General features: G+C 57.2%; 2 long non-coding RNA genes across 2 annotated transcripts; both read right to left on the bottom strand.

The window, feature by feature from the left end:
* Positions 1-11,887: 11,887 nt before the first annotated feature.
* Positions 11,888-15,343, bottom strand: LOC105547871. The gene is made up of 2 exons (XR_001007293.1): positions 14,895-15,343; positions 11,888-13,919 (listed from the first exon to the last, which is right to left on the bottom strand). It is a non-coding gene; the product is annotated as an uncharacterized LOC105547871 (long non-coding RNA).
* A 1,403-nt stretch (positions 15,344-16,746) lies between these two features.
* Positions 16,747-19,547, bottom strand: LOC105547870. The gene is made up of 2 exons (XR_001007292.1): positions 19,235-19,547; positions 16,747-18,275 (listed from the first exon to the last, which is right to left on the bottom strand). It is a non-coding gene; the product is annotated as an uncharacterized LOC105547870 (long non-coding RNA).

Here is a 19,547-nt window from a genome sequence, read left to right as displayed (position 1 = left end):
TAATTTTGCATCTTGTCATGGTAGCCAACCTGGTTGCCTTACTCGCACCAGAGGCCACGCAGAAGCCTGAGGAAAGACGTTCGGAGCAGAGAGAACAAAGAGCTGAGCCCTCTTTGGAGCCTTGGGGCTCTGCCCTTGCTGAAGATGCAGCCCTGGAGTGCTGCCGGTGGAGCAACTCAGAGCAGGACAAGAGGGCTGAGCAGGACGGGGCCAGGCGGTCCAGAGCCCACCAGCCTGGCCTGCCTGCCCCCTCCCTGTGGTGGCCCAGGAAGAATCTATTCATTCTGTGAAACTGTCTGTGTCTGCAGAGGCTGGAAGCCCCCCAAGGGTGAAGCTCATGTTATCAGCCTCCCAGCACTCAGCACCCACCTGGCAGAAAAGGTCTCAGTGGATATCGTTGAATAAATGAAAAAGGGAGTCTGGGGACCTGTGAGCTCTGCCTCCAAACATCCAGTGGGCAGAGGGTCAGCCATGTTTGAAGGGCACCAAAGAGAGCCAGGAAAGCCTGGGCAGCCAGGGACCGTGGGCTCTCTTCCCTCGGAAATGTGGGAGCAGAGGCTGCCGGGGGCAGGACTGGGAGCTGAGTTGCAGCTCACAGCACTGAGTGGGACCAGGGAGGAAGTAAGTGAGGGGGAGCGGCCCCAGGGTGGGGTTGGGGCAAAGGTGCTGCCATTATTACCCCCCCAACGCTGGGGCTCCCATGAGATCTCCTTGTCTGTCCCTCCTCAGCCGCCAGGGCCTCTGGGGCCACAGGCTGGTTCAGCTCAGGGCAAACTACACCTGAGAACGAGCAGAGAGGCCATCCTCTCAGCTGGTGAGCCTGGGCCCCAGTGGCCCTCAGAGGACCCGCTGCCCTGCCCCGGGCCCAGCTTGGCCATACTGTCTTCTCCTGCTCATGAAAAAATTGTCTTCGCGGACTAGGGGATGCTATCGGGACCCCATAATCCATAGATTCAAGTCCAGAGCCCTGAGCAGGGCCTCTGGGGCCCTCCCGGTGAGCTGGCTGACCCCACCCTGCTCCTGGCCCACACTCCAGGTTCCAGACCCCAGACCCTCAATAGGTTCTCAGGGCTGCCCGAAGCCAGGCCCTGCTCCCAGAAACTCACAGAATTGACGGCAGAGCCTCATGCTTCAAACCACGCCACACGGTAGGTGCCAGGAGAAGTGGGGGAGGGAGGTGAAAGGAGCCGGCAGAGAGTGGCTCCGTGGCAGGGAATTCCTGGGAGTGCAGCTGGTCTGCACAGATGGCTGATGAGGCAGCGGGTGCAGCCTCCCCAGACACTGAGGGTGGGCACAAGGCTGGCAGAGCCGCACCTGCACTCCTTGAACGCACTGCTGTCTGCTGGGCCCTGCACGCCCCTCTGTGAGCTCCCTTCCAGCTCCTGACATGCTTATCCCTGCTCCAACCACACAGAGCCATCTGATTGGCTTAGCTTAGCTGGTATATCTATTGGGCAGAGTCCAGCCCTCAAGTCAGGTGCCCATCCTCATCCAATCAGAGGCCTCCCCTAGCTCCCCAAAGAGCCCAGATCTCCTGGGCGGTCAGGGTAGGTACCAGGCAGGTGAGGGTGTGGAGGGTGCAGTGAGTGGAGCTTCTCAGCACCTGAGCTGGGCCAGAGCTGGTTGACTTCGATTTCTAAAATGACACCCAGGGTGACACATCCGCAGTGGCAGGGACAGACCTTGGTGAGCCTGGCAGGCATCTTGCAGCTCCTCTGTTCCGTGATGGAGTGGTTCTGGGTCTCAGCCAGCAGTACCTGTAGGTGGCCCTTGACTCCTGGCTTCCGAGTCCCTTCCCTCCCCTGCGCATCCTGGCCCCCAGCCCCTCCCCAGGCCAGCCCCCTCCTCCCAGCTGCAGCCAGCGCTTTCATTCACCCTCTGAGCATTCACTAGCCCTTTTTAGGTGAGAGGCTGGGTTCCAGCCCTGAAGGAGAGGAGCCTCTCCCTGCCCCGTGGAAGACCATCAGCAACAGCCATGTCCTAGCCCCTCCACCTGCTCGGCCTCCAGGCTGAGGCAGCCCGGCCAGGGAGTGTTGCCCACATCCACATCTGGCCATGGCCTTCCTCTTCCTGATGCCTCCCATGGCTCCCCGTCACCCTCGGATAAGGCTAGACCCCGTGGCTAGACTTGTGCTTGCATTACCTTCCATGGCCAAAGGGATTTTGCAGAGGTGAATGAAGCAGGGATCTTGAGATAAAAGACGATCCCGGATTATCTGGGCGGGCCCAGTGTCATCACAAGGCTCTGTTCAGTGTGGAAAGGGAGGCAAGAAAGTGGGAGTGGCATCAGACTCCAGGGTGTCGCTGGCCTTGACACTGAACGGGAGCCATGGGTCAAAGAATGCAGGTGGCTTCTAGAAGCTGGAAAAGGCAAGGGAATTGATCTCCCCTGGAGCTTCCAGAAGGAACACTGCCCTGCCAATCCGCTGTGGACTTCGGACCTGCAGAACTGTAAGGTCATAAACTGGTGTTGTCTTAAGCCCATTTGTTTGAGGCAATTTGCTATTACAGCAACCATAGGCAACTCCTTACCAGGTCCCCAAGGCCTTTCTGATCCAGCCCTGTTGATGTCCCAGCCTTGGAAGAGCCTCTCCCCTCCCGCTTGCAGTGAGCTCCTTCTTCCCCGCTCCCGCTCCCCTACTTCCCTGGGCTCACCGCGCCTCTGGCCTTCACTCAGGCGATCCCCTTGACCTGATACAACCCTTCCCAGGGCCTGGCCAGCAGCTCCTCCCCCACATGCCCATCCCAGTGTCTCTTCCTCAGGAGGGCCCCCATCAGCTCAGGGCTTAGCAGTGACCATCCCCAGGCCCTGGATCACCACGCAAGACTCAAGTTCTGCTTCATCGTGGGCCATGTGCCCACCCGGGTGAAGATGGGGTGAAGCCCCTTAGCTGATGGCTCCACCCTGATCTAAGGGCCAAGGGAAGGGCTGGAACTTCAGGAATGCAGAGTTAGCAGGTGCCCCTGCCCTCTCTGGTCCACCTCCCAAGGCTCAGTCACCCCGTCAGAGTAAGTCTCACATGGGCACCCCTGTGTGCTCTCACCCAACTATGGGTTCCTGAAGGCTGGCTCCTGGGTCAGAGTGGGGCCTGTTGCAGTTTGGACTCCCCCAGAGCAAAACCTGAGATGAGGATGTGGGTGCAGGTAGTGAACCCAGGAAGCTCACATGAGAAAGTGAAGATGAGGAGGAGATGGGGTGGGGGCGGAAAACCAAGAGAGGTACACTAGGCCAGTGGGGCTCAGCCGCTGGGGACCCTCAGATGGGCCCACTCGGGCCCCTGGTGGCTGAGGGTGTGGCCTGCTGAGACAGCCTGCCTGGCATGTTCCTGAGCAGGCTGGGCAGGGATGCTTCCAGATGCAGGTGCTGGAGTGAACCGAGGACACCTTGCCAGGAACCGTCACCTACTGCTACAGGTCAGCTCAGAGGCTGAGGTCTCGGGAGGGGCATGAAACTCCCTGCAGCAGGACAAGGCCCTGCGTCAGGAACAAAAGAGACTGGGAGTATGGATTCCAAGCACACGCACCACAGATCCACAGGAGCCTCCAGAAAAGTCCCTACCCTCTCTGGGCCTCAGTTTACCAGCTGTGAAAGGACTGGCTTTTACCACCTCATATCCTCCCAGAAAAAGAAAGCGAAGGAAAGAATCATGGTGAAGATGAGAAACTGGAACCCTTGTGCACTAAGTCAGTGGGGATGTGAAATGATGTGGCCATTATGGGAAACAGTGTGGCAGCTCCTCAAAAAATTAAAAATAGAATAAGCCTATGACCCCGCGATTCCATTTCTGGGTATATGCCCAAAGGAATCGAAAGCAGGCTCTCGAAGAAATACTTGCGCACTCATGTTCGCAGCAGCATCGTTCACAATAGCCAAAAGGTGGAAGCGACCCGTGTGTCCCCCGACAGGTGAACAGATCAACAAAATGTGGAAAAACCACAGAATGGAATAGTACTCAGGCCTAAAAAGGAAGGACATTCTGAGACGTGCTACAACATGGATGAACCTTGAGGACATCAAGCAAAGTGAAACAGGCGAGTTACTAAGGGACAAATCCTGCAAGATCCCACCAATAAGAAGCACCTGACGTAGTCAGACTCATAGAGATGGGAAATGGAACGGTGCTGGCCAGGGGCTGGGGGAAGGGCAGAATGGAGAGCTGGTGCTTAGTGTTTCGGTCCTTCAGTTTTGTACAATGGAAAGAGTTCTGGAAATTGGTTATCCAACAATGTGAATACCCTTAGCACTACTGAGCTGCTACTTAAAGATGGCTAAGACGGTAGCCAGGCTCAGTGCACAATCCAGGCACCCCAGCTACTCAGGAGGCTGAGGCAGAAGGATCTTTGAGCCCAGGAGTTCAAGTCCAGCCTGGGCAACATAGCGCTCATTGTTTTTCTCTTAAAAAAAATGGATAAGATGGTAAATTTTATGTTACATATATTTTACCACAATTAAAAATTTTAAAAAGGCAGTGGCTTTGAACTGCACCATCCACTCAGACTAATTTTGTACAGTCAAGGAAGTATCAGTTGATTGCTGTATTACACCAAAGCTGAAGGGAACCCCATTCCCAAAGCAGGGGAAAGCAGGGCTGCCCAGTTTGGAGTGGGGTGTGTTAGTCCAGTGGGGTGTGTTAGTCCGTTTTGTTTTGCCATAAAGGAATACTGAGGCTGGGTAATTTATCAAGAAAAGAGGTTTCTTTGGCTCATGGTTCTGCAGGCTGCACAAGCCTGGCCCCAGCATCTGCTCCACTTCTGGGGGGGCCTCAGGAGGTTTTTACTCATGCTGGAAGGCAGAGTGGGGAGCAAGGGAGGAGGAGGGGGTGCCAGGCTCTTCTAAACAACTAGCTCTCCCGTGAACTGACAGAGCGGGAATTCGTTCATTACCATGGCGAGGGCTCCAAGCCTTTCGTGAGGGATCCACCCCCATGACCCACACACCTCCCACCAGGCCCCACCTCCAACACTGGGGAATCACATTTCAGCCATGAGATTCGAAGGGAACACACATCCAAACCATATCAGGATGGGAGCTCAGAGCCCAGTTTCTCAGCCCCTCACTCTTACCACCACACCGGCTGACCCTTGGCACTTGGAACTCCCATCTCCACACCTCTCCAGCCCCTTCCAGGCTGGTGGGTCTTTGAATCCAGGGCTCCAAAGGTAGACAAATGCATCCTTTCCTGACTTTCCTGGCCAGAGCTGGAAGAGCCCATTGTTCTCATCTGGAGGTTTCTGAGGGATGAGGTATGACCCACAGAGCCAGGAAGTACGGGTACGGGGGAGATGAGGCAGATGGGACAGTAAGTGGGACTCAGCTGAAGGGGCAGCCAGGGCTAAGGGGGCACACGGGCAGCCTCTGGGGGCCCATCCTTCTGAAAAATTCAAAACTCCTGGAAAGAAAACCCCCCTTCCTCCTCTATAGCCATTTCCAGGGATTCCAAGATCCTCCATTTAAATGTAAGAAAAGTCTTGGTGGAAAAGATTTGTTGTTACAAATGGAATGTTTCCACTCGGTTTCATGAACTCCACTGCCCTCCGCCCCGCCCCAGTCCAGGGAAAGCTGGGGATTGCAGGAAAGAGGAGGGTGGAGGAAGAAGGGTGCTCCCGCTAAAGCCCTTTCACCTGCAGAATTCAATCCGGAGAGGAACCAACATGCAGGAGTGCCTCTGTCACCGGGCCCTTATGTGTGTGATGTCATCCGAGCCTCATTCTGCAAGGAGGACTGTCACCCCCATGTCACAGAAGAGGCATCAGGGTCACTGAGCCATTACTGACTTCCCCAGCATCCCACAATTACGTGGCATGGCCAGCACTCAAACACACAGACATCCCTCCGCGACTCCAGAGCACCACAGGCCCTAAAAAGCAATCTCCACGCCGCAGCTTGCCAACCTCTGGTTAGCAACCACTTGATCGTTCCGCAAACAGTTGATCAACTTCTCTATCTGGATCTATTTTAATTAGGATACATTTCGGCTATTGTAAGAAATGCCAAAATACCGAGATTACACGGGACAGGCCCCCCCGCACATAGCAGACTGAGCTTCAGCAGTCTAAGCTGGCGTAGTGGTGACACGGATTCTTTGCAGCTTGTTGCTCTGTGATCCTCAACACCCAGCTTTCCTTCCATAGTCCCACGGCTGCCCCACTCCTGCCATCACCTCATTAATCCAACAGTGGGAACAGGGAGAAGAAGCAGGGGAAGGCAGCTCTCTTCTCCCTAAGAGCAAGAACCCAAAGTTTTACAGGTCACTTCTTCTGCGTCATTGGCAAGAATTTGGTCAGATAACTGGGTAGCTGCAAGAGAGGCTGAGAACTTGAATCTTTAGATGAGCAGCCATGTGTCCAGCTCAAAGCTGGGATTTCCTTTACTTTCAAAAGAAGAGGAGAAGGGATACTGGGGGCAGCCAGCAATCTCTGCCACTGAGACACAGTCTTCACCCCTTAGCCAGGACCACGGTGAGCCGAGGTCATGGGGAAAGGGTGACTGCCATCTGGGAAGGAGAGAAGTGATTGGATGAGGAATCAGAGGAGGCTTCCTGGGAGGTTCTACATTTGGGCTGAGCCTCGAAGGACAGGTAGGACTTGGGAAGATGAGATGAAAGGGAACTCCAAGAGAAGGTGCAAGTAACCAACTTGAATGGGTGGGAAATTCTAGCTCAGTGAGAGAGCCTGAACTTTGAGCCAGGTGACCCAAGTTTGAGTGCTGACACACAGCCAGCACAGCCATGCCTGGGTTTCCTGAGCCTCAGATGGCTTCCTTACTAAATGGCTGGGGGTCCTTAGTACATCCCCTTGCAGGCCTACTGGGGAGGGCGGGGATGTGGTGGGGCAGCTATGGCAACATTTCCCTTGCAGGGGATGTCAGTTCAGTGTCAAGCAGGGACAGGGGCTGGAGCTGAAAAGGGAAGCAGAGACCCTATCTGGAAGCCCTGAAGGCCAGGCCAAGCAGTTTGGATGTTTTTGAAGAGCTGCAGTCCATTCCATGGCAGGGCAGCCTCCCAGGCAGAGAGCAACTCTAAAACATGAAGACATCTAGAAGACAGAGAGGAAGAGATAAGATCAGAGATGTAGAAACCCAAAAGGAGGCAGCTGCAAAGTTCCCAGAGAGACAGCATGGAGGGGATCAGGCCAGAGCCAAGGAGCCCTTCCATCCCAACCAGGCAGTCAGGGAAGACTTCCTGGAGGAGGCAGCCCAAAGCTGTGCCAGCCAAAGCAAGAGCTGTTTAGAGCCCAGGGAGTGGGGCTGTGGGGAGGATTTGCCCTGGAGGGGACCAGCCACAGAAGAAAGGACTAGTCAAAGCCAGGCCATGCCCGGGGACAGACAAGCCCCACCACTGCCTAGAGATACCCCTACCCCAGCCAATTTGAGCACATCCCAGAGCACAGGCTGCACCTGGCACCACATCCACATCCCAGCGAATCTTCCCAATGACTTCACAAGGTGGAGATCCTTGCCCAATCAATGGAAGAAGCAGCTGGATCCCAGAGAGGGTCGGCCACTTCACTGAGGTCACACAGCAAGGATTTGGGTCCAGCAGTCAGAACCAGTGTACCTAGCACCATTTGACCCTTCCTGGGGCTGGGGGTATCATTCAGAAACACTCTGACATTATCATCCTGGTCTCCGGAAGGGGTGAGGAGCAAGAACTGCTCTATCCACATCCCATCCACAGCCATTCCTTACAAGGCAGGGATAGAGATGGAGTTACCCCATTGGACAGGGAAACAAACTGAGGCTCCGAGAGGTGAAGTCGCACGCGTGGGTCCGTGGCCCATCGGTGGCCGCTCCATGTCCTGATTCTCGGCGATTCTTGCTGAGGCCTTTCTCTCCCCTCCTACCCCTCCTCCCCCCCCAACCATTGCTGTTTTCCTGGCTCCCTCTCAGGGAAAAGAACATGCTCTGAGTCTCTGTTTCCCTGGGAGAAATCCATTTTCAGAATCTGGAGGTGTTGAAATGTGTTCTTTTTTCCTCTCCAAAGAGCCCTTCTTGAGGACAGAGGTGCCCCCGGAATCCCTCCAAGGCCAGCACCGGCCGGGTGGGGGGCGGGGATGCTGCCTGTAGAGGCCAGGTCTCGGGGACCCTTGTTCACCCAGGACAAGGAGCACTGGGGGCTCTCCAAGAGCTCAGAGCACACCCTGGCCCCCCAACCCAGGACCACCCGCCCTGGCCTCAGAAGACCCCACTTGCTATCCCTGCCTGGCTCCTGGCGACAGGCTTTGTGGCTCCCAGGAGTGGGACAGTCACTGAGCCTGCCTGGTGGAGGTGCCTGGGGGGCGGTCCGCGGTCTCCACCAGACTGCCACCCTCCCCATGACAGCAGGGCCCCAGTGGTCGCGGCTGCAGGAGTCTCTTGCTGTAAGGAGCACAGCCCTCCCTGTAAGCATCTCCTAATGCCTGCAGAGCCAGGCTCTGGGGAGCACGGGGTGGCGGGTGCAGGGACTGCTTGCCATGTGAGGAGGGAAGGAAAGAGGCTGGGAGGGGCAGGTAGGAAGGGGCACGAGGGGATGAGATAGAAGGGAAGAGGGAAGGAAGGGAGAGACGGGGAGGGCAAAGGGAGAGGAAGGGAGGAAAAGGCAAAGAAGGAGCTAGAGAGGGAAGAGGAGGCAGGGGGAGGAAAGGGAAGAGAGAAGGAAGAAGCAGGGAGAGAAAGAGAAGAGAGGGAAGGAAGGAGAGGAAAGGATGGGGGAGGGGAGGTGGCGGCTCGGTGTCCACACACACCATCATTCTTCCTTCAGGCCCTCTGTCCCAAAGCACTCCCCTTACACTTGCCCAAATGCCTCCCTGCCCTTGTCTCTGAAAATGTGCTCTAGCCCAACAGCGGCCCACCTGTCCTGGCCTCTCTACCCAGTGCTTGCATCTCCTGCCACAGCTTCCTGCAGCTGGACTAAGCCCTTTCAGGGTTCCAGTCCCCTCCCCCAGGCTGCCTCAGCTCCTCCAGGTCCCCACTGTACTCACCTCCCGCAGGGACCCCCGGGAGGCCTCGGTTCTCGGGTCTCCTAGAGCCTATGTCCCAGAATTGTGAACCCGTGTATCCCACAGGCCTGGAAGGCCCATCAAGGCCAACCTACCCAGGACCCACTCCCCAGGCCCCCACAGTATCCCCAAGGAGGGACTCCCGGCCTCCATGTTCAGAAAGGAACTGACAGAGCTGGAGCTCAGGCACAGCGAGTCCATCGCCCCCAAGGCTGTGTCTCCGGGGACAGCGCTGAGTGCCCGGCACCTGCCTGGGGAATGATACAGGCCCCACCTGCCTAGGTGTGGTGCCCAGACCTGGGGACTGCAGCCTTTCTCATCCACGTGGGACACGTCCCAGAGAGTGGCAGCCTCCTCGTCCTTCAGGGTGAGCTCTCTAGGGCTCTCCAAGAGATTCTCCCTCAAATGTGCCACGTCCCTTCCCTTCTGAGGGACTTCCATGCTCCTGGCCTCCCAGCAGGTCTCCCTGAGAAAGCTCCTGGCCACCCTGAGATGCCGCAATTTTATCTCCAGGGCAACAGGAATCACTAGAGGACCTGAGGCGACAGCATCGTGGGAGAGATTTGCTTTGTGAGACGAGGGAGGTTGTCACTAGAGACTGGGTCCGTGCCCGTGCTAGGGCCCCAGATGCTGCTCCAGCTTGACTCACAGCACTCAGGTCCAGCCACCAAGGACACCAGGGGACACAGGGCCAGGATGTCCATGGTGACCTCAGGGAGCTCCACCACGGGGTGGCCATGAGGCTATTCTGCCTGTCCCCCGCCCCACCCCCAGTGGGAATCCACAGAACCCTCTACATCCCCAAACGCGTCACATGAAACTCCAGCAAAGAGATTGCTGTACGGGTCATGAAACTATCTGTAGGAAGCAAGTCCCTGCAGAAGTCCCCAGTACCGTCATCCTGTGCTGCTGGCCACGGGGGATAGACTCAGGACCAGGCTGTGCACGGGTTTATAAGGACAGCTACACAGTCTTCTCTGGGTTACGGCGCCACCTCCTCCTGGACCCTCAGTCGGTGCTCTGGGGCCAGCATCCAAGCCAGCCTGTCATTCCAGCACTCACCTCCCAGAGCAAGAGCCCCCAGAACAGGCCCTGGTCTGGGTCATCAGAAAAGTGAAAGTGCTGCAGGTGCCAAATGGATGAATGGTTGGTTGGATGGATGGATGGATGGATGGATGGATGGATGGATGGATGGATGGACAGGTGGATGCAAAGACAAATGGAAGGAAGGATGGATGGATGGATAGATGGATGGATGGATGGATGGATGGATGGATGGATGGATGGATGGACGCACAGACACGTAGGTGGTTGGGTGGATGGATGGATGGATGGATGGATGGACGGATGGATGGATGGATGGATGGATGGACGCACAGACACGTAGGTGGATGGTGGATGGATGGATGGATGGATGGATGGACAGACGGACGGACAGACGGACAGATGGATGGATGGATGGACTGGTGGGTGGGTGGATGGATGAACTGGTGGGTGGGTGGATAAGTGGATGGGTGGATGAATGGCCTGAAGGCTGGGTGGGTAGACATGCCGTCCTGCCTCTCCACCTCTTAGTTGGACTTTGGACACATGCTCCCCTCAAAGAGACTTCATTTCACAGCTCGACAAAGGGCACCGAGATCCCTACTGCAGGATTAGCATGTGAAAACACACCAAACTTAATATGAGTTTGAAAACATCCCTGCTACTTCTGTCTGCCAGGCAGAGTGGTCAGTGCCACTGTCACTGTGCTCCTGAAAAATAACTCAGCATGGATTTTCCACAGTCATCCCGGGAACTCCATTTCCAGCATCTTGAACTGCTTAACTGTAACAGGCTCCTGTTCCAAATACAACCACCCGCCCCTCCCAGGAACAGCCACCCCCCAGGAAGGGAAGGGAGACAAGGCTACAGAGCCCTGCTTCCAAGGGATCCCCCACTCCCACCCCAACCCTTCTGCCCACGGAATTACCCCACAGACCAGCTCCCAGGCTCCCAGGGTGAGGCCATCAGAACCATGGAAAAGGGTTCACATCACATACCCATCCCCCAGTCCTCAGCCCCTGCACGCTCCATCCCACCTCCACTGAGGGGGACTTGCAGAAGAGGAAGAGGCAAATAATTAGAGGCAGAGACTAGGCCTGCCCCCTCTTTCTCTCCATGGCTCACTCTCACCCTTACTCTCTGTCTCTCTACAAAGAGACTGAACCATAGCCTTGAGGGCTACCTTTACAAAGCCCAAGTCCAGTCTCTGTGGTAGAGATGAAGCCACGGACAGCACCTAAGTCTCCTGGCAGGAACATGACCAAGTGGGATGCTGGGTCGTTCCCTGCTTTGTCCCATACATCTGTGCCCTTTGGAATACAAGAGGCCTCTAGCCTCCCACCCTGTCTCTGAAGCTGCCTTCCTACGGCTGTGGAGTCCACCAGCCTTGGGTGCGGTTGTGGTAAGAGATGAGGCAAGGATCTGTCTTTCCCTCAAGACAGGGCTAGGTCTGGTCCACCTGGAGTACCCAGGTGGTGGGTGATCACCATCAGAAGTCCCGGGGTGACACCTTGGCTCACTCGCTGTGGCAGATTGCAAAGAGCCCTAATCTTCACGTCTCCCTGCACCCAGACCCTTGGCCGAGCAGCCTCGCCAGGCCCTCTGCTCCCATGTGAGTGCTCACCCATGGTTGCCGTGAGCCCATGCAGGGTGAGTAGACGCAGCACAAGTGGCTCCCTGCTGCTCAGGTATGGGTGCTGCTTCCTTCGTGTGCCTCTGCCGTTGCCGTGAGATCAGGCCTGGGCAAGTTTGCAGAAGATCGGAGGTGTGGAGCAGAGCACAGCGGCCACCGTCCCAGCCAGGCCCGCCAGGGAGCCTGCCCTGGCTGAGCCCTGGACCCACTAAATCGATTCCATGGCACCTGAGAAATGACCACTCATTGTTTCATGTTTATTTGTTAACCAGCATTACAGTGACAAAGACGATGGACAGAGCCATCCAGGCTCTGTCTGATGGACAGGCTCACCAGGTAGCGCCACCTGCTCTGAGACGTACCAGCACAACGCCTCATGCAACGGAGGCTGAGGGAGGCTAAGGGCTTGTTCAAGCTCACACTGAAGTTGGTCCAAATCCAGAGGCCTCTTGGGACCTGCCCCCATGGTGAGCTGGCCTGGCAGACACAGGTGAGTCCAACTCTGCCCTGTCATCCGGGAGCCACAGTCTGGCGAGGAGGACTGGGTTGGGGAGGGGTAGGTATATTTGGGAGTGTGTGGAGGAAGGGGCAGTTGTGTCAAGCCCAATCACTTTCTGCAGCTGGACATTCAGGAGCAGGAAGGCCCAGCCTTCTTGGTGGAAGGACCATCCTAGTCCACTCCGACCACATAGCTACGACTGCCACTGCATTCACGGCCCTTGATGCTGAGGCCAGGTGCATTTCGCCTGCCACCTTTCCATCAGATCCATCGGACACCTGCAAAGGAAAAGCAGTTAACTAAGAGCTGCAGCTTGAGCCCCGTGTGCTGCCCCACCCTCCATCTCCCAAGCTCCCTGTAAACCCGTAAGAAGAAACTACCATGACTCCTTTCCAGATAAGCAAACTGTGGCCCGGAGAGGCTCCAGACATGCCCAAGGCCACATAGCCTCTAGGAAGCACAGTCGGAATTTGAACCCCAGTCTGGGATTCCAAGCATCCTTCAGAAAGGCGTGGTCCTCATGGAATGGCCCCGGCCTACTGGCATTGGTGCCCCGGCACAGTCCAAGGCCCTTGGAAATGCCATTCTCAACATGTTTGCCCTAAAACAACTGCCAGAGAACTTCAGGCCCTGCGTCTGTCTTGAACCTGAGGCCCCGGTCGTAGACGCTGTCACAGGCCCAGGTCGTAGCCTGTGCCATGCAGGCTCTGGCCGCCTTCTCCACCAAATGGGAAGTGCTTCCTGTCAGCAGCCGCCTTCCCCCACCCACTGTGAAATTCCCAAAGCAAAGCAAACAGCCATGATTCCCAGGATGCCGAGGCTCACCTCTGTCCCCCAAATGCCGAACATCTCCTGAGGACCATGGACACCTCCAACTTAGCATATGTGCCCAAAAAACTCAGCAGCCTCCCCCATAAACCTCTTCTCCAGGGTTCCCTCCCCATTGTGCAAGCCAGAGGCCAGGTCCTGGCGTCCCCTCCTCTTGGCCTCCCCACTCCCCACATCTCCACCTCCCCTCCCTCACCAGGCAGACTCCTTCTGCCCCCAGACTACCCTGGTGAAACACTTCTTGCCAACTTGTGAGTGTGAATTGTGGGGTCAGACCTTAGCTATGCATCCATAGGCAAATCACTTCGCTCTCAGAGCCTCAGTTTTGTCATCTGTAAAATGGGGATGATAAAAACCTCTCTATATCCTTAAAAGGTAGAATTTTCTGGCACACGTCATAACTTCTCTAGAAAGAGCAGTTTCTACTATTGTCACTATCCTTGCAGTGAGTGCAGCGAATGTGTGTGTGTCTGAAAGCATCTCTCCCCATCCAATCCAGGATCTGCTCAGTTTCTGTGAGTGAGGACCTTTCTCTCCCAGAGATGGGCACAAGACCCAGATCTGACCAAAGAGAGCCAACCCCCTCTCTCCTGTTTCCACCAGATTTCTGCCATGGGAAATGGTGCTTTCTCTTCTGGGGATGGCCAGGACAGGTGCTACAAGGACTCCATGGGCCAGAGCTCCTGGGGCCATCTCGCCCACGTGCGGAGAAATCCACCTACAGTGACGCGCATGCAGCAGAAGGCAGGAGCTGACAGCCTGCGGGCCAAGGTGTTGGCTGCACCTGGTGAGTGCCTGGATGCACCTGTTGAGTGCCTGGATGCAGCCGTGCCTGAAGGCGTGGCTCCTCCTGGACTTTTCACTGACTGGAGCCAGTACATTCCTTCTTCGCTAAAGTTGCTAAAGTTAGTGTGGATTAAGTTTCTGCCACGTGCAACCCTAAAGGGTCCTAACAAAACACATGAATGGGGGATAGGAACATGCTTGGGACCAAGAGGTGTCACAGAGTTGGGCTTCTGTGATGGAGAAGTCCTGTGACTTATTGATCTGGCAGGGCCCTGGCAGGAATTTTGTGGGGAAGGAATGGACAAAGGTGGTGGGCCCCTGGCCATAGCTTGTGAAGTGCCCAAAAGCAGGAGTCGTAACACTGGCCCACAGTGCTGGCTTATGTTGGGGACTCAGTGCCAGCTGCCACTATTTCCCTCCGGAGCACTCCGGTGCCGTGGGCACCATTCTGGGGACTGTGCGAACGTGCCCCCACCTGTCCTCATAACACCCTGCCTGGGAGGTGGGCTCGGATGTGCCATCCATTTTACAGAAGACGAGATGGAGGCACAGAGTTCAGGTCACTTGCCCAAAGTCACCCAGTGAGGATGTGGTGGCGTGGGAGTGAAGTGGCGCCTGTGCCGGGACACACAGCTGCACAGGCACAGCCTCCTCTTGTCCTTTGCTGTCCCCCACCTGCTCAGAAGGTACCGCAAATGACTCTTCTCCCCCTGCGAGAAGAGAGCCCACAGTTTCCTACCCAAGCAGGTGCAGCTACCACAGGTCTGTTCCCAGGCACCGGACTTCAAAGGGGAGAGTGGCAAAGAACCAGAAGCCTGTCCCTCTGCCCATGGCCACCTCCTGAGACACCTCCCGATTCGACCCCATTTGCCAGGTGTCCCTGCTACCTGCTGGAGCACACCCATCCCACCCGCCCTGCCCCTGGGCCCTGCCAGGCTGGGGGACTCCTCGGGGGCAAAAACGTGCCTGAGTCCTGGTGTGACCAGAGCCCCTCCATGACCAGCGCTTGAGTGAAGGGGGCCACCCTAAAGGTCAAACGGTTCAGGAGGACACCTGTCACCACAACACAGCCCTGGGCCTACAGTGTAGCATCATCAGTGAACACACCACCACGCACATCACTGTCACCTGTCACAGGCATCTCCGAGCCACGGGTGACGGCAATCGAGACTCCCTCTCCTCCCTGAGCTCTCTCTGTACACCTCGTCTCACTAACTTCACACAGCCCTGGGACGTCTGTGCTCTGAGGATCGCAAGCTTCAGGCTTCAGCCAGAGCCCTGTGTGCCTCCCAAGCAGAGGGGCTGGGTTTCTGACCTGGCATGGCCATGCACAGGCATGTGTGCGGCTCCACTGCACAGCCCGTGTTTATCTTTTGGACACTGGGAGTCATAGCCAATCAGACTTTACCACCAGGGTAATCAGGGCAAAACCTGCGGCTGTTCCATGGCCCACGCGGAGGACACTGTGGCTGTACTTTGTCCCCATATGGGAAGTATGTCCTTCCTCTTATTTTTTCTTCTCACTTGTGGTATCTTCTGGCATTCCAAAGCTTCTTAGAGGAATCCTGAAATCCACTCTGGAACAAGGCTGGGTTTAAGTAAATAGACACACACACACACACGAACTCACACATGCACACATATACACTTTACACTTGCCCCTCATGTCATGGTGAACACAACACATTCAAACATTAGGCCCGCCTCTCCAGTGAAGAAACTGAGGCTCAGAGAAGCACATGGACTTGGGATGCCTATCTGCTGGTCAGGTGAACCCCACCTTTTTCCAGAGAGGATCACAGATGGAAAGGAGGGACTGACTCGCAAGGTGGTCCTCCAGCCAGCCTCAGGGCCCAGCTCAGAGCAGGGTCTGTCTTGGCACAAGTAGCCCAGCATCCCAGTGCCCCACCCAGCTCCAGGCTGGACACAGGCACCCAAAGGCAACCTCTGGCAAGGCATTGTCCTGTGCCCTGGGATCTGGCTGAGCACCAGGGAGCACAGCAGCACTCATGCCAGGAACGAGTCAGAGCCCAGGCCGGGCTGGAGGGCCCTGAGCTGCAGCAGGAAGTGGGCAGGCGAAGGCGGTACTGGGTGGAAGTGGCAGAGCATGAGGCCAGGTAGGACCAGCACTGGGGCACCTTCATCCTCAAGTGGGGCTCTCAGCAGCCGCAGAACAGCAGGCAGGGCCAGAACACGGTCTCCTAGAACTTCCTAGAACCTTCTGGCCTACAGAATGACCGCATGGGAAAGGCACTGGAAAGTCGCCACCCAACCCACACCTGATGCAGATGAGACCTGAGAAGGGGCCAGAGATGCCCAGGGTCACACAGCAAGTAGCCAGGGCACTGCCTCCTAGGCCTTCTCCTTTCCTTGGCCGGGAGCCCCAGACCTTCTCCAGCCCCCAAATGCTGCCAAACACCCCTGCTAGATCCAGGCCCTGGGGCCCTGACAAGCCGTCCTGGCTGGGATCCCAGCCTGCCCAGTCACCCCAGAGTCCTGCCACCTCCCCCATGCCTGCTTCAAACTTTCAGAGGGATGAAGATCTGTCATGTTGAGGACACCTCTCAGACCAGAGCTCTGGGTCCCTCGGCCATCTCCCACCCCATCCCCTGCAGGGTGTCCCCATGCTCAACCTAGACAAGCGTGTGGATAGAAGAATTCATTTTTGAAGCAAATGAGAAGTGTAAACACCTCCATGGGAGGGCCCAGGTACCCGGGAAGACCTGTTTAGCCCAGAAAGGGAAACAGATTGGCCCGGTGACCAGGTGACAGGTGCATTCACCAGACACCACGCCCCAAGGGGACTTCCCAGGAAGTGTTGTCTGCTCACAGCGGCAGGTCCTGACCAATGGTTCTCAGCCCTGCCTGCCGACATGCTGCCCCGGCTCACTGCTGCAGGTGCACGAAAGGACAGAGTGAAATACCCTGAGTTTCTCCCCAAACAAGGAGTTTTCAGTAAGTACACACTGCACTCATTTACTCCATTCACAAAGGTTTATTGGGTCCTCACCCGGTGCCGGTTCGGGTTAGTCACTGCAGAGGATCCATCTGGGCCAGCGTGGGAGGGGCAGGTCTGGAGTCCAAGACAGACTGGAAACCAGGGGTGAAACCCAGGGGCTGTGGAGGCTGCCATGCCGAGGACAGCTCCGGGAGGACCGCTGAAGAGGATGATTAGCGGGCGGGGAGTGGGGTTCAGCCATCTCCCGGGAGCTGAGAGGGCCCAGGTGGAGGTGAGGGCAGTGGAGAAGGAGGAGGAATGGGGGTCTCCAGGTAGAAGAAGGGAGCAGGGAATAGCATGAGCGGAAGCCCAGAGGAAGGAAAGTACCCGGAGGGTCTCTGTGCTTTAAGAGGTCAGTGGAAGGGACGGAAACAAAGGGCCAGTGATGAAGCAGGGTTGACACCCAGGCAGCAAGAACACTGAGGCACACACCTGTCGTTCACCAGCACTCTCCTCCAGGTGTGCACCAGCTCCTGCCCGAAGCCTCAGGAGGTCCTCCTGCAGGGGAACGCAGGGCCACCAGGACCCACCCCACCCCAGAGGGAAGTCTCAGTGACAGCCTCTCTGGGCCCTGGGAGCTGCTCTACTGGAATGGAGAGAGAGACTGTACCCATTGCAAACCCGTCTACCATGCCCCGCACTGGGGCAGTGAGGCGGCGAGGGCAGGGGGGCTCTGCACCAGGGTTCACCAAGCCCTACCTTTCAAGGGCAGACTGCCCCAGGAGGATGTGTTTGGGATCAGAAGGCCATCCAAAGGCCAGCCCTCCCCTCACTCTGCCAGGGCCCTGCTGCCTGTCCCCTCCCTGCCTCTCTCCAAGTTGTTCCTGGACACCAAATGGACCCCGTCCAACTTGTCCCTCCTTTTCTTTCCCCTGCCCGCCCCCTGCTGGAATTGTAAGAGGGCAGACAGAAAGGGAGGCGGGGGAGGCCCACTCAGGTTGCAGGGCAGGAGAAGCAGCCCCAGTTCAAACTCTGCTTCCCCCACAGCAGAGCCTGCCAGGCCTCTGGGGGCCGAGACCTCTGGGTGATGCCTGGTGCTTCCCTGAGTCACAGGTGGAGCTGGGCCTTTGGCCAGTACTCTCCCTCCTGACCACTGGGACAGGACAAGACAGTAGGGGCAACAGGTAGGAAGGGCCAGGTCTAAGGTGAGCTGGGGGGGCAGCCCTAGAGAGAGGAAGGAAGGAGGGACAAGTGTTGCTCCGGAGGAGAGAGGGTTGAGAAGAGGGAAAAGGCGACCGGAGTGGGAGTTACTGAGCCAGGTTCTGTGTCCCAAAGGCCAGTATCACCTGCACCCTGGGTCTGTCCTCAACTGCACAAGAGGCTGCAGGAGCCAAATGGGCCTTCCAGCCTTGTCCAATATTATGGAGTCCGGAGGTATGGAGTATAGTCTGTGGGCCCAAGAAGCAGCCATAGATCCCCAGAACAGATGACAGCCCTCAAGAAGGGCTGCTTCCCTGAGCATCCCTGGGGCTAGAAAGAGTGTGGATCAGGTGCTTCTTATCGGGCTGGGCCTGCAGAGGGGACTAGAGGGGCCAGTCTTACAGCCACCCAGACCATTTCCACACACATGCACATGCGCACACACACTTACACACACACACACTTGCACATACATGCATGCACATGCCACCAGATCTCAGGCAGCACAGAAAGGCTCTCCCAGCCTTAGGTGGCTCATGCATTTTCTGAAACTAACTGTGGAAAAAGGGCTTGGGGAACCATCCTATGTGCCTGCACCAAATGCTGTGTGGGTGGGGGCAGGACACATGCCCTACACTGAAACCTCCCAGAAATCAGGGAGTCCGAGCTTGAGAGATTGTCCAGTAAAAGTTGGAACCCTCAACACCCCTTGACTCTGCCCAGGAGGGGCAACCTCAGAACTCCCCCCAAACCTCCTCTCAGAGACCTGCCGAGTAGGAAGCTTCTCTCTCTACTCTCCTCCCCGCAAAAAAGAGGCCAGAAAAGGGGATGACCGGCTAACTCACAGGTGCCCTGACGGAGGGCAGCAGACAGGGGGCCTTCCAAGGAGAATTCCCTAGCCCACCTGAAAGACCCCTACCCAGAGTGGTGAGGGGCAGCTTGGGAGCACTGAGGCAAGGGGGAGAGACCAGGCTGGCTTCCCTCTAGGTGGTAAGTTCCTGGGGTGTGCGCCCCTGCCCCAGATAGCAGAGAAATCGCCGGACTGGGAGATGGAGAAGAGGGGCCACTTTCTCATGCCACCCCGCCGCCAATCCTCCAGGCACACTCGGGCGCTTGACCTGCTGAAGCCTGGAGCCACAGGTCCAGTGGAGAGCTCACGGGACAGAGGGCCCTGCCAGAGCCACGAATACTGGAGGGGGGGACCTCCGCTCAAGGCAGGCGTCTCCGCGCGCCCGCTAGGGCCCTGGTCCTGTGGTTGGCTTCTCCCGACACGTTCCTTCGCTGCCGAAAGCGATTCGCCCGCGCCCTATCGAGCCCAGCCAGCTCCTACCTCGGCCCGGGCGGCTAGCGCGGTCTGCGTCCCGGGAAGAAGTTCCGCGGCAGGTCCCGGGGCGGCAGACGCACGGGACGCTGGCGGCGGCGGCTTCGGACTTGGGCTCAAGCCCCGCCGCTCCAGACAAGTCGCCGCGACTGCTACAGTGTCCCGGGCAGTTCAGCTCCCCAGACGGGGGACAGACCCTCCTGGCCTGGTTCAGGCTTTGCCCTGGGGGACACAGCGGTCCAATGCGAAAGGAGACTTGCTCCCGGCCTCTGGGACCCTAGGTCAAGGCACCTCCCCGCCCCGCCGCCCCTGAGCCCAAGTC

Source organism: Mandrillus leucophaeus, unplaced genomic scaffold (assembly GCF_000951045.1).
Source record: "Mandrillus leucophaeus isolate KB7577 unplaced genomic scaffold, Mleu.le_1.0 Scaffold4, whole genome shotgun sequence".
In the NCBI taxonomy this organism is placed as follows: domain Eukaryota; kingdom Metazoa; phylum Chordata; class Mammalia; order Primates; family Cercopithecidae; genus Mandrillus; species Mandrillus leucophaeus.
Note: the sequence above shows the minus strand (reverse complement) of the source record. Positions and strands in the feature narration are given on the sequence as shown.